The 15,119-nt window shown below is 45.9% G+C and overlaps 1 long non-coding RNA gene across 1 annotated transcript; it reads right to left on the bottom strand.

The window, feature by feature from the left end:
* Positions 1–280: 280 nt before the first annotated feature.
* LOC138676901 (uncharacterized) lies at positions 281–14,619 on the bottom strand. The gene is made up of 2 exons (XR_011320843.1): positions 14,533–14,619; positions 281–677 (listed from the first exon to the last, which is right to left on the bottom strand). It is a non-coding gene; the product is annotated as an uncharacterized lncRNA (long non-coding RNA).
* Between the last annotated feature and the right edge of the window lie 500 nt (positions 14,620–15,119).

Consider the following 15,119-nt stretch of genomic DNA (forward strand, 5'->3'; position numbering starts at 1 on the left):
GCAGAAAAGCTTATATCAGCACACTTATAAATCAGCTCATTATTACTGACTCATGACCCAAAGCCGCTTTCTGGAAAAAATTTATCGAATCCAGTGATCACAGTAAAGCGGTGGGATTTCCCAGAGAAAAAGTAAACCTAAAGTAAAAAGCAGAAATGAAGATTGCAACGATATGTGTGTAGGAAAAGTGGAAAAAAAGTTTTAAAATACAATGACTATCATTGTAGAATCTGCTGGGTTTAGGGGTGCCAGTTCATATTAATTAACAAGAGCAGCTGGATCTTTAAAAGGAGATTTATTACAAATAGGATATTTATAACGTCATACATAAGGGAAACCTAGCTAAGGGAAAAGGTAATGGGAGGCGGTGGTGGAAGATGGGAAGTGGGAAAAATGCCTAACTAGCTTGGTGTGCTACCTTTGGATCAGTGACACAGACATAGCCCATACATTGCCCATCCCTTTAACACCTCCACATAATAGTACCATTCAATCAGGTCACAGTCTGTTGAGTTCTCCAGAATCATGCACGTGCTGATGTCCATGCTTTCCTGAAGGCTGGGCACTCTTTGATCGAGAAAGTATTGGAGGGTCAAGGGTCCAACGTGAGTGCAGTGGTCTTCATCTTCCTACATATGGCGTCCTTGTATATAGCCAGGTCATTGCATCAAAAAGGCCTGAGGACAGGTTCAAATTCAATTTAGGTTGGAGTCAAGATATCCATCAAGAACAAAGGGTTAATAAAGAACAATTGCTTGTAACTCAAACACCAGAGGGGTTGTGTACCTTCCAAGAGGCCAGACAAGATTTCCATCACATGTAGGTACTCTCCTTACCCCATCAACAAACAATTGCCTTCCTGCCCAATAAGTTTTAGGACCGCCACACTTAGGGTATGTGTCCACGTTCAGGATTGCATCAGGATTTGGTCAGGATTTTATGTCAGTATTTGTAAGCCAAAACCAGGAGTGGAACAATTAGAGGAAAAGTATAATAGAAACATATGCACCACTTCTGGATTTATCACCCTTTCCTGGTTTTGGCTTACAAATACTGACATAAAATCCTGACCAAATCCTGATGCAATCCTGAACGTGGACACATACCCTTACAGCTCATGGTCTCTTTGATGTAGGTTTTTGGTCTTATCCAGAGTTTATGGATTCAATTGTGAGTTCAGAGTTCTTATGATATATACATTGTTCATGTTGGTTTTCCAACAATAAAAATAAAATGAGCAATACCTTGCAGTAAGTAAATGACTAGTAATTGTACATGTAAATAGCATCGGGATCTTAGCTGATTTTTTTGATCAAAAGCCATCACACCATGACAAGGTGTACCATCACGATGGACCCCAACTCATGTAATCCACCACTTTATCTGCCAGCTGACCTCAAAATAGGAGGCAAAGCAGGTGCAAGACATGACTGTTTCAACACTTGCCCATGGAAGCTATATAGATGCGATGCCCCTCCCAAAAAGGGGACGATGTGCCCCTATATGTACAAAGAACAATCCTAGGTTTTGTCTGTTGAATGGCCAAAGTGTGAATGTACACCTACATATTGCACTTATACATGCTCTGACTCATTTACTTGGTTCTGATTAATGTGCTGCAGCTTGTCCTTGAGAAGTTTCTCAAAATGTAAAAAAGGGATTATACAGCAATTGTGGCAAGGACTACTAGTGTAAGCACACCAGCCTCAACTGGTCTAACAGATGTATTTAATAATGCTTGCGGTTTATATGGTGAAATCTGGCTGCCGATCTGCTTTACACCTAAAGTGAGAGTATTTCCTATACTTTAAATTCATTAAAATCAGATACTGATACATACATTTTTATGTAAATTTATGCACATGATCATGGGGGCAGAGCTCCTACCTGAGAGGATCATGGGGGCAGAGACCCTGCCTGAGAGGATCATAAGAGAGAGACCCTGCCTGAGAGGATCATGGGGGCCGAGATCCTGCCCGAGAGGATCATGGGGCAGAGACCCTACCCGAGAGGATCATGGGGCAGAGCTCCTACCTGAGAGGATCATGGGGGCCGAGACCCTGGCTGAGAGGATCATGGGGGCAGAGACCCTGCCTGAGAGGATCATAGGGGCAGAGACCCTGCCTGAGAGGATCATGGGAGCGGAGATCCTGCCTGAGAGGATCATGGGGCAGAGACCCTGCCCGAGAGGATCATGGGGCAGAGCTTCTACCTGAGGATCATGGGGGCAAAGACCCTGCCTGAGAGGATCATAGGGGCCGAGATCCTGCCCGAGAGGATCATGGGGCAGAGACCCTACCCAAGAGGATCATGAGGGCAGAGACCCTGCCTGAGAGGATCATGAGGGCAGAGACCCTGCTTGAGAGGATCATGGGGGCAGAGACCCTGCCTGAGAGGATCATTGGGGCAGAGACCCTGCCTGAGAGGATCATAGGGGCAGAGACCCTGCCTGAGAGAATCATGGGGGCTGAGATCCTGCCCGAGAGGATCATGGGGCAGAGACGCTGCCCGAGAGGATCATGGGGCAGAGACACTGCCCGAGAAGATCATGGGGCAGAGCTCCCTTAAAGGATCATGGGGGCAGAGACCCTGCCTGAGAGGATCATGGGGCAGAGACCCTGCCTGAGAGGATCATGGGGCAGAGCTCCTACGTGAGAGGATCATAGGGCAGAGACCCTGCCCGAGAGGATCATGGGGCAGAGACACTGCCCGAGAAGATCATGGGGCAGAGCTCCCTTAAAGGATCATGGGGGCAGAGACCCTGCCTGAGAGGATCATGGGGCAGAGACCCTGCCTGAGAGGATCATGGGGCAGAGCTCCTACGTGAGAGGATCATAGGGCAGAGACCCTGCCTGAGAGGATCATGGGGCAGAGACCCTGCCTGAGAGGATCATGGTGGCAGAGACCCTGCCTGAGAGGATTATGGGGCAGAGACCCTGCCTGAGAGGATCATGGTGGCAGAGACCCTGCCTGTGTGGATCATGGGGGCAGAGACCCTGCCTGAGAGGATCATGGGGCAGAGACCCTGCCTGAGAGGATCATGGGGGCAGAGACCCTGCCTGAGAGGATCATGGGGGCAGAGACCCTGCCTGAGAGGATCATGGGGGCAGAGAGCCTGCCCGACAGGATCATGGGGGCCGAGAGCCTGCCCAACAGGATCATGGGGCAGAGACCCTGCCTGAGAGGATCATGGGGCAGAGACCTTGCCTGAGAGGATCATGGGGCAGAGACCCTGCATGAGAGGATCATGGGGCAGAGACCCTGCCTGAGAGGATCATAGGGGAGAGACCCTGCCTGAGAGGATCATGGGGGCAGAGACCCTGCCAGAGAGGATCATAGGGGCAGAGACCCTGCCTGAGAGGATCATGGGGGCAGAGACCCTGCCTGAGAGGATCATGGTGGCAGAGACCCTGCCTGTGTGGATCATGGGGGCAGAGACCCTGCCTGAGAGGATCATGGGGCAGAGACCCTGCCTGAGAGGATCATGGGGGCAGAGACCCTGCCTGAGAGGATCATGGGGGCAGAGACCCTGCCTGAGAGGATCATGGGGGCCGAGAGCCTGCCCGACAGGATCATGGGGGCCGAGAGCCTGCCCAACAGGATCATGGGGCAGAGACCCTGCCTGAGAGGATCATGGGGCAGAGACCCTGCCTGAGAGGATCATGGGGCAGAGACCCTGCATGAGAGGATCATGGGGCAGAGACCCTGCCTGAGAGGATCATAGGGGAGAGACCCTGCCTGAGAGGATCATGGGGGCCGAGATACTCCCTGAGAGGATCATGGGGCAGAGCTCCTACCTGAGAGGATCATGGGGGCAGAGACCCTGCCTGAGTGGATCATGGCAGCAGAGACCCTGCCTGAGAGGATCATGGGGGCCAAGATCCTGCCCAAGAGGATCATGGGGCAGAGACCCTGCCCGAGAGGATCATGGGGCAGAGCTCCTACCTGAGAGGATCATGGGGCAGAGACCCTGCCTGAGAGGATCATGGGGGAAGAGACCCTGCCTGAGAGGATCATGGGGGCAGAGACCCTGCTTGAGAGGATCATGGGGGCAGAGACCCTGCCTGAGAGGCTCATAGGTGCAGAGACCCTGCCCGAGAGGATCATGGGGCAGAGGCCCTGCCCGAGAGGATCATGGGGCAGAGCTCCTACCTGGGAGGATCATGGGGGCAGAGACCCTGCCTGAGAGAATCATAGGGGCAGAGACCCTGCCTGAGAGGATCATGGTGGCAGAGACCCTGCCTGTGAGGATCATGGGGGCAGAGACCCTTCCTGAGATGATCATGGGGGCAGACATTCTGCTTCAGTTGCTGATAACAGCACGGAGAGAAATTTTTTACTGTAGCCACATGGACCATATGGACCTGTAATCTGAATATAAAGACTTCTAGGCAGGAGTGATCTGAGCGTGCTCTGCGATCTGTGACCTACCTCATGACATATGGGGGATCCTGTGTTATCTATACATAGGGGTTACTGCTGAGAAGTGATCGCTACAGAACAGGAAGTGTCACTCAGTGGTCAGAGTCAAAACTGCAAGATTTCAGATTTTACTTTAATATAGAAATATGTAAAAAGGATTGAAAAATAAAACACCCAAAATTTACAAAAAAGCATGTTTGGCATAGAACAATGTAGGCAACAGCCACAGGTCATTTTGTGAGCGCAAATCCTGTTTATAGCTGTACCTGACTATGGCCACATTCATATACAAATATCAATACAAATATCTCGCTGAGGATCTGTTTATACCAAGGAAGGTGACGGGCACAAGGGGGCATTATTTGCGTCTGGAGGAGAGAAGGATTTTCCACCAACATAGAAGAGGATTCTTTACTGTTAGGGCAGTGAGAATCTGGAATTGCTTGCCTGAGGAGGTGGTGATGGCGAACTCAGTCGAGGGGTTCAAGAGAGGCCTGGATGTCTTCCTGGAGTAGAACAATATTGTATCATACAATTATTAGGTTCTGTAGAAGGACGTAGATCTGGGGATTTATTATGATGGAATATAGGCTGAACTGGATGGACAAATGTCTTTTTTCGGCCTTACTATGTTACTATATGTTCAGTGTCAGTATTTTACCTCAGTATTTGTAAGTCAAAACCAGGAGTTGAGCAATCAAAAGAAAAGTACAATAAAAACATAACACAACATCTGCATTTTTTAACTCATTTCCTGATTTTGACTTACAAATACTGATGTAAGATACTGACCAAATACTGAACGTGTTAATTTGGCCTCAGGGTCCCTATACATATGAAATAGCCGACAGTTATCCTAACCAACCACATACATGGAAGCAGAGTGTTCATCTGTTTTCAAAGGGTAGAGGGAGAAGGCCATCTGACATCTATAGCAGCTGCTTATTTCCTAAGAAAAAAGGATTGGGTAATTTTATTCAACATGTCCGGTTCTTTCCTCCTCCTATCGTCATCCATCTGGGGGGAAGGGAAGGGTGGAGGGGCATTAGGAAGTCCTTATACACATCATATGATTGTCTGGTTTTGCTAATATTGGATGAATTGGATGATTTTACCCTAAGGCTAATTTTGATCAGAGTTTAACCAGTATAATCTTATTTCCTTAAAAGCGGCGATAATAAAAAGGTTTCTCCACCTCCTTTATAATGTCACTTCGTCAAAATTGGACAGCATTCGGATATCATTGTTCAATATTTTTCATGGACCCAAAGAGGTGATTGGGTGAGTGCCATCAGACTTCCTGAGGCAAATCGTGCATGCTGTGGTATTTTGCTTGGACCGACTAGGACTGAGGAAAAAAAAAAAATCGGCCATGTGCACACCCCCATAGAATAACATGAGGACAAGTGATATCCATCAAAACGACAGATAGAAATCATCCCAGTTATATGGTCGTCTGCCTGCGGCATAATGTGTGTCATCCTTAAAAATTGACATTTATTAGTTGTCCTCCAAGAGTCTCTCTTTCTTTCTCTTTTTGTCTTGCTTTCCTGAAAATCGGAATAGTATGGATGAGCAAATCTGCCAAGTTTGGATTTGCCAGTTCGCTCAATATTGGCCCTGTAAATTTGATTTGATTTGAAATTATTCAATAGAATGTCCATTTTTATGCTCTATGGGGTCCCTGACGCTGACTAAGAATTGGTCAATGTGTCTCGTGATGTCTGAGGCTTGCTCAAGTTCTGAAGATGAAGAAAGAGCTGAGGAGGACACCCAGGGCACTGGATGGCAGGCTATGGTGGAAGGACAGGTGAGTAGTAAAGTATTTTTTTTATTTTAACTTTTTTTTTTTTTACCAGCCCTCTACGCTTCAATTCAGCAAAATAGCAGCCAGCCCACCACCATTTTGCTGAATTTGTTCAAAGCAAATTGCAAACTATTCAGATTCAGGGAAATCTGATTTTTTTTCTAAAACTCAAGGAAAATTGAATTCACCTAGAACAGATTTGCTCACCTCTACAGAACAGCAATTGCATTATAATAATGTGATTATAATGAAAACTGGAAAGATAATGAGCGCAATAGGGTCTTATCGGGGTTAAAAAATTGAAAATAAAGAATATGCTCATCTTGGAGGGTTGTGAGGCACAACCCATGATTGCTGAAGAAATTGGCTGCTGCTGATCCACAAAAGGAGATACCACGTGCAACTTGAAAAAGTGGAGATAAAACCGCGCTGCCAGTAGAATAAGATGCAGTGTAAAAAAGGTGAATAAATGCGGTTTTTATTCATCAACGCGTTTCGAAGCACATCTGCTTCTTCCTCAGGACAAACCACAGAAACACACGTATGTTTCGAAACATATTGATAAATAAAAAATACATTTATACCTTCACAGTTTTTCTACTGCATCTTATACTACTGGCAGTGCGGTTTTATCTCCACTTTCTCCAGTTGCACATGGTATTGTATTTCATACACTCTCTAACAGATTTTCTTTCCAGTCTTCCACCCCTTAAATATGAAAAGTCAGCATCAGAGCATTTCTAGACATTGTGTTCATTATAAATGTCCGACTGCCTTTTATCTCTGCTATTTGGACGATTGGACACCGGCACCCGGCGGTTCCGTGTTCATTAGTACAGAGGGCAGCTGAGCACAGGCCAGCCAATGGCACCACTGCTCAATGCCAAGTTTACATCAAATGCTACATAAATCAAAGATTTGACAGAGGAGAGTCAGGATAGATTTAATTCCTGTTCACAACCCGTAGTGCTGGAAAACATTGTAAATGCAGAACAAAATAGTCATGCAACTATGTATATCCTTTTGTATATTAAAAGCTCATACGGATTGGTAAGGGGACAGAGAGCGTGAAAGCTGTTTTAAGCTGAGGGTTTTAGCATCGGTACATAGAGGATAGGAATCCACAAAGAGAAAAACGAATAGACCCCCCAAATTATGGTGCAAAGTTCTACCACTTATTAGCAGAATGTATGTGGTTAGTTTTCTCTCCATGCTCGTTTCTTACCACTTGAACAAAACGGTTCAACTCCTTTTGTGCAGTTCTTCTGAAACTGTAGTGGGTGTTGTCAGGTGTTGTGGGTATATCTACCTTATTACATTAGGCTGTATGTATAGGTGATAATGTGCTGGACTGTGGGAGTCCCATCACTTGGGTCAGCACTAATCATGAGAACAGGGAACGTTTATCCCCATTACAAAGTGGAGCAGCAGGTCGGATGCTGGACTGTCATGACGGAACCTGAAAACCCACCTCTTCAGGACAGCCTACAGCCTGCACTGACCCCGCTGCCTCCTCATCACTACCGGAGATACTGCCTCACCAACACCGGAGCTCCTACAACCCTCAACCTACTGTCTCCTTCCCCATCATCCTGTAGAATGTAAGCACGCAAGGGCAGGGTCCTCACCCCTCTGTATCAGTCCGTCATTGTTAGTTTGTTTACTGTAAGTGATATCTGTAACTTGTATGTAACCCCTTCTCATGTACAGCACCATGGAATCAATGGTGCTATATAAATAAATAATAATAATAAAATTCATTCTCTATCGGGCTGGAGAAAAAAGCAGGGCACAGCACTCGGCAGTCCCATGTAGAGTGAATATAGCATGTTCACTGACTTCTAGCAGGGATAAAAGTGCTCCGTTCTGCTGATCAGTGCTAGTACTAGTGGTCAGACCACCATGTTCAACAAGTTATCACCTATCCTGCAGATGATATCTTATTGTCTCTGACCGACCTGTGCTGGGCAAGAGTGCGCGACACTGCTCTGGGCTTGATCGAGCATCCTTCTGCTCAAGAAGCTCTGCACTTGATTATTTGGTTACTCAGGCGCCATGCTCGATTCCCCGTCCTGCATGTTTTGTGCCTGATTTTCAGCCACTAAACATGCGTGGATTGTCTGCCAATTACAGAAATACCGTAGCCACTGGCTTTAAGGTGATTGGCCCGTCGCAAAGCGTCATCAAGTCTACTGTATATAAGACAGAGTGACGCCATCCTGGGTACATTGTACCCGGAAATAGTGTAGGAAATGTCACTGCTGCATGAGGGACAGTGTGTTTTACAGAGTTTATTTACCTGCTGGAGCAAAGTTAAAACAGCAGCCCTATTTAGGGCCAATTCAAATTGATTCCATTCTATAATACCGCCGTTAGCTGCAATTAGGGTAGGCTTAACGGGAACCTGTCACCTAAATTTGGCGGGACCAGTTTTTGCTGGCCGCAATATTGGATTGAAGTTCATTATATGTCCTCCATAGTACACGCCTGCGCAAGGCAATCTCGTGGCCAGCATGCAGCCAGCGGCTAAGGAAAGGGTGAATCAAACACCCGAAAACTCCACCCATATGACCAAAAACTGGTCCCGCCAAATTCAGGTGACAGGTTCCCTTTAACTCTTGTAGTAGGAAGAGTATTAGAGACACTTAGAGCAGGGTTGATTGCATTAAAGACCTTGGTGTTGCAAAGTTAAACTAACAACCCTTTTTTGAAGGTTAATTGAAATAAATTCTATTCTCTAATAATACTGCTCATATATGAAAATCATTTAGGGTTAGCTGGTGGAATGGGTTAACGTATTAAGAGATATTTTGACAGGTTTGATTGCATTACAGATCTTGTGGCTGCCACGTACAGACAAAAGCCCTTTCAGGGACAATTCAAATAGATTTTATTCTCTAATAATACTGCTCTTAGCAGCGTAGATAATTTAAAATGCGCAAGGTAAAGGATGGGGAAGCAGACGTGCTGCTGGTGTACGAAGAGGACGTGGTCATGGTCCGGGTGCAACTATCCTACTGCGGGAGCACAACAAAACGCTCATCCATGAGACCTTGCTTTTTCAAGGGGGGGGGGGGGGGGGGACACTACAGTTGAAGCCAGAACAGTGCGAGAAGGTTATGGGTCAGAGGGGAGATAGTGCTTCCAGCCTGTTTACAGGCACCACTCTCTCTTTCACATGGTCCAGTCTGACTAGTCAAGAGTCTGGAACACAATCCTCACCCAGATTCCCCTTCCTCTCACCCTGCCGAGGCCCAGGAGACTAGTAACCCCACTTATGGCTTCTTCTGGCCTCTCTTCCTGCAAGTTTCAAGAGGGTCATGAGAAGAATGTGTGCATTGATGTCCATGGTCAGAAGAAGCCAACTGTGGTGAACAGCAATTACTTTCTCTAGAGATCGATGAGGATGAGACAGTTGCCAGCAAGTTAAGACAAGTCAGGAGGAGGACCACAGCAAGTGGAAGACGAGGTGGTGGATGATGAAGTCACTGACTAAACCTAGCAAGGTGGCATGCAAAAGAAGCACAGCAGCGCAGAGGGGGAGGGATCCACAGAATTGCAACAGGCAGAAAAGAGCCAGTGGGGCTGATAGAGGGAGAAGACAGTCAACTGTTCCCCATAGCAGTGCCATGTCCAGGCCAAAGAGCAAAAAATAGGTGGCACTCCATGATGCACTAAAATTATCCTTTCTTTATTCAATGCAATATATTATATACACTACCGTTCAAAAGTTTAGGGTCACTTAGAAATGTCCTTATTTTTGAAAGAAAAGCATTTTTTTCAAATGAAGCCAACATTAAATGATTCACAAATACACTATACATTGTTCATGTGGTAAATGACTATTCTAGCTGCAAACATCTGGTTTGTAATGCAATATCTTCATAGGTTTATAGAGGCCCATTTCCACAACCATCACTCCAGTGTTCTTATGGTACTTTTTGTTTGCTAACCGTGTAAGAAGGCTAATGGATGGATAGAATACCCTTGAAAACCCTTGTGCAAGTATGTTAGCACAGCTGAAAACAGTTTGGCTGATTAGAGAACCTATAAACCGGACCTTCCTTTGAGCTAGTTGAGAATCTGGAGCATTACATTTGTTGGTTCCATTAAACTCTCAAAATGGCCAGAAAAAAAGAACTTTCATGTGTAACTCGACAGTCTATTCTTGTTCTTAGGAATGAAGGCTATTTCTTGCAAGAAATTGACAAGAAACTGAAGATTTCCTACAACGGTGAGTACTACTCCCTTCAGAGGAGAGCACAATCAGGCTCTAACCAGAGTAGAAAGAAGTGGGAGGCCCCGCTGCACAACTGAGCAACAAGACAAGTACATTAGAGTCTGTAATTTGAGAAATCGACACCTCACAGGTCCTCAACTGGCAGCTTCATTAAATAGTACACGCAAAACACCAATGTCAATAGTGAAGAGGGATGCTGGCCTTAAAGGGACTCTGTCACCTGAATTTGGCGGGACTGGTTTTGGGTCATATGGGCGGAGTTTTCGGGTGTTTGATTCACCCTTTCCTTACCCGCTGGCTGCATGCTGGCTGCAATATTGGATTGAAGTTCATTCTCTGTCCTCCATAGTACACGCCTGTGCAAGGCAATCTTGCCTTGTGCAGGCGTGTACTATGGAGGACAGAGAATGAACTTCAATCCAATATTGCAGCCAGCATGCAGCCAGCGGGTAAGGAAAGGGTGAATCAAACACCCGAAAACTCCGCCCATATGACCCAAAACCAGTCCCGCCAAATTCAGGTGACAGAGTCCCTTTAAGGGCAGACTGGCAAAGAAAAAGCCATATCTTAGATTGGCTAATAAAAGGAAAAGATTAATATGGGCAAAAGAACACAGACACTGGACAGATGAAGATTGGAAAAAAGTGTTATGGACAGACGAGTCCAAGTTTGAGGTGTTTGGATCACACAGAAGAACATTTGTGAGACGCAGAACTGAAAAGATGCTGGAAGAGAGCCTGATGTCATCTGTCAAGCATGGTGGAAGTAATGCGATGGTCTGGGGTTGCTTTGTTGCTGGGAAAGTGGGAGATTTGTACAAGGTAAAAGGGATTTTGAATAAGGAAGGCGCTTGAGTGGTGCCAATTTCATGCTACAACAGGACAATGACACAAAGCACACCTCCAAATTATGCAAGAACTATTTAGGGAAGAAGCAAGCAGCTGGTATTCGATCTGTAATGGAGTGGCCAGCGCAGTCACCAGATCTTAACCCCATTGAGCTGTTGTGGGAGCAGCTTGACCGTATGTTACGCAAATAGTGCCCATCAAGCCAAACCAACTTGTGGGAGGGGCTTCTGCATGCATGGGGTGAAATTTCTCCAGATTACCTCAGCAAATTAACTGCTAGAATGCCAAAGGTCTGCAATGCTGTAATTGCTGCAAAGGGAGCATTCTTTGACTAAAAGTTTGAAGGAGAAAATTATTATTTCAAATAAAAATCTTTTTTTCGAACCTTGTCAATGTCTGGACTAGATTTTCAATTCATTTGGCAACTCATTTGATTAATAAAAGTATGAGTTTTCATGGAAAACACAAAATTGTCTGGGTGACCATAAACTTTTGAATGTTATTGTATATAAAAAAAACAGTACCACCTGTAAATAACGCAACTAAGTAAATGAATAAATAATTCTATTAAAAAAGAATAAATATATATGTATTCAAATAGTGGTTACACCAGGTTATCTGAGACAGAGTGGAAACCACTCAAGTGGTTTAATACAATGCAAGTAGTACATGGATGCAGGGGAGCAGCAGGTGCAGTGAAGGACGACAGCCGTTTTGCATTGATCAGAAGCTTCAACGGGTCCTGGACTGATCCTGTTAGAGGCCGGGACCAAGTTTGACCCTGGGACTTAACATATACTTCCAACACCTAGAATTACGGGCCCAAATTTCATCAGGGTTTCCCCTTCCTCCTGCTCCAGTTTCTGCATCCCCTCTTAATCCTCATCCTCAAATCTCAGAATTATCGTCCATATCAGTCGCAAGTTGGAAGCACTGCCTCGGCAAAGTGGCAACAAGCTCTACTTAGACTTATATGTTTAGGTCACAAACGGCACACTGCAGCATAATTGTTGAAAATGTTAACAGATAAGACATGCCGCTGAACCTACAACCAGGCATGGTTATGTCTGATAACTGCCATAACCTGGTGGTGGCTCTGAAACATGGCAACCTCGAACACTTACTATGCCAGGCCACGTGTTCAACATAGCGGTTCAGCACTTTCTGAAAAACCCTAATTTCCTGAGCTACTTGTGAAAGTACGCTGTATGTGCGCCCATTTCAGCAAGTCACCTACAGCTGCTTTCGGTCTGGCAGTGCTGCAGTAGTTTGTAACTACCACCTCACCCATTTTGTGACTTGCCCATGCGTTTGAACTCAACAATGCATATATTGGAAAGGCATTGTAAGCAGCAATGAGAAGTAGTTGAACACCAATTCCAACATGCCCATAAATATTCCACTATGCCTCCACACAACCGACGAGTGGCCATTGATGTCCGACATCTTTGAGGTTCTCAAAAACTTCAAGGAAATAACCAATATGGTGAGCGGCGATAACAACATAATTAGCGTTATCATCCTGCTTCTGTGTCTATACACTGCTCAAAATGAGGTAGCTTTGCATGTGGACCAGGTGGCAATGGAGGAAGAAAGTAGATAGGATAATTCCCGGCCCTGCCACATACATACATACAGCACAATCTTGAAGGCGTTCCCAGAGATGCTTAGCACTTGCAGGCCCTTTTGCCTTCCCTCTGCGGTCCAGCTCATCCCAAGCCATCTCGATTGGGTTCAGGTCTGGTGACTGTGGAGGCCAGGTTATCTGGCGTAGCACCCCATCACTCTCCTTCTTGGTCAAATAGCCCTTACACAGCCTGGAGGTGTGTTTGGGGTCATTGTCCTGTTGAAAAATAAATGATGGTCCAACTAAACGCAAACCGGATGGAATAGCATGCCGCTGCAAGATGCTGTGGTAGCCACGGTGGTTCAGTATGCCTTCAATTTTGAATAAATCTCCAACAGTGTCACCAGCAGAGCACCCCCACACCTCCTCCTCCATGCTTCATGGTGGGAACCAGGCATGTAGAGTCCATCCATTCACCTTTTTTGCGTCGCACAAAGACATGGTGGTTGGAACCAAAGATCTCAAATTTGGACTCATCAGACCAAAGCACAGATTTCCACGGGTCTAATGTCCATTCATTGTCTTCTTTATCCCAATCAAGTCTCTTCTGCTTGTTGCCTGTCCTTAGTAGTGGTTTCCTAGCAGCTAGTTTACCATGAAGGCCTGCTGCACAAAGTCTCCTCTTAACAGTTGTTGTAGAGATGTGTCTGCTGTTAGAATTGTGTGGCATTGACCTGGTCTCTAATCTGAGGTGCTGTTAACCTGCAATTTCTGAGGCTGGCGACTCAGATAAACTTATCCTCAGAAGCAGAGGCGACTCTTGGTCTTCCTCACCTGAGGCAGTCCTCATGTGAGCCAGTTTCTTTGTAGCGCTTGATGGTTTTTGCAACTGCACTTGGGGACACTTTCAAAGTTTTCCCAATTGTTCAGACTTACTGACCTTAATTTCTTAAAGTAATGATGGCCACTCGTTTTTCTTTACCTGGCTGCTTTTTTCTTGCCATAATACAAATTCTAACAGTCTATTCAGTAGGACTATCAGCTGGGTATCCACCCGACTTCTGCACAACACAACTGATGTCCCAACACCATTTATAAGACAAGAAATTCAACTTACTAAACTTGATTATTAAACATTGTGCAAGGAGGAACAGGAGCACTGCCAGAGCCCTGCAAAATGACTTCCAGCAGTCCACAAATGTGAATGTGTCTGCACAAACGGTTAGAAACCGACTCCATGAGGATGGTCTGAGTGTCTGACATCCACAGATGGGGGTTGTGCTCATAGCCCAACACTGTGCAAGACGCTTGGCATTTGCCACAGAACACCAGGATTGGCAAATTCGCCACTGGCGCCCTATGCTTTTCACAGATGAAAGCAGGTTCACACTCAGCACATGTGACAGAGTCTGGGGATGCCAAGGAGAGCGATCTTCTGCCTGCAACATCCTTCAGCATGACCGGTTTGGCAGTGGGTCAGTAATGGTGTGGGGTGGCATTTCTTTGGAGGGCTGCACAGCCCTCTGTGTGCTTGCCAGAGGTAGCCTGACCACCATTAGGTACCGAGATGAGATCCTCAGACCCCTTGTGAGACCATATGCTGGTGCGGTTGGCCCTGGGTTCCTCCTAATGCAGGACAATGCCATACCTCATGTGACTGGAGTGTGTCAGCAGTTCCTGCAAGATGAAGGCATTGAAGCTATGGACTGGCCCGCCCGTTCCCCAGACCTGAATCCGATTGAACACATCTGGGACATCATGTTTCACACCATCCACCAACGTCAAGTTGCACCACAGACTGTCCAGGAGTTGGCGGATGCTTTAGTCCAGGTCTGGGAGATCTGTCAGGAGATAAAACAGAGCCTCATCAGGAGCATGCCCAGGCGTTGTAGGGAGGTCATACAGGCATGTGGAGGCCACACACACTACTGAGCATGATTTCCTTGTCTTGAGGCATTTCCATTGAAGTTGGATCAGCCTGTAACTTCATTTTCCACTTTGATTTTGAGTATCGTTCCAATGTTCAAAATCCACGCCTCTATTGGTTAATAAGTTTGATTTCCGTTGATGAAGTGTGTGACTTTGTCGTCAGCACATTCAACTTTGTACAGAACAAAGTATTTAATGAGAATATTTCATTAATTCAGATCTATGATGTGTTATTTGAGCGTTTCCTTTATCTTTTTGAGCAGTGTATATATACACACATATATACTGTATATACGTACATACATA

The sequence above is a fragment of the Ranitomeya imitator genome, chromosome 4, assembly GCF_032444005.1.
Source record: "Ranitomeya imitator isolate aRanImi1 chromosome 4, aRanImi1.pri, whole genome shotgun sequence".
NCBI lineage: Eukaryota > Metazoa > Chordata > Amphibia > Anura > Dendrobatidae > Ranitomeya > Ranitomeya imitator.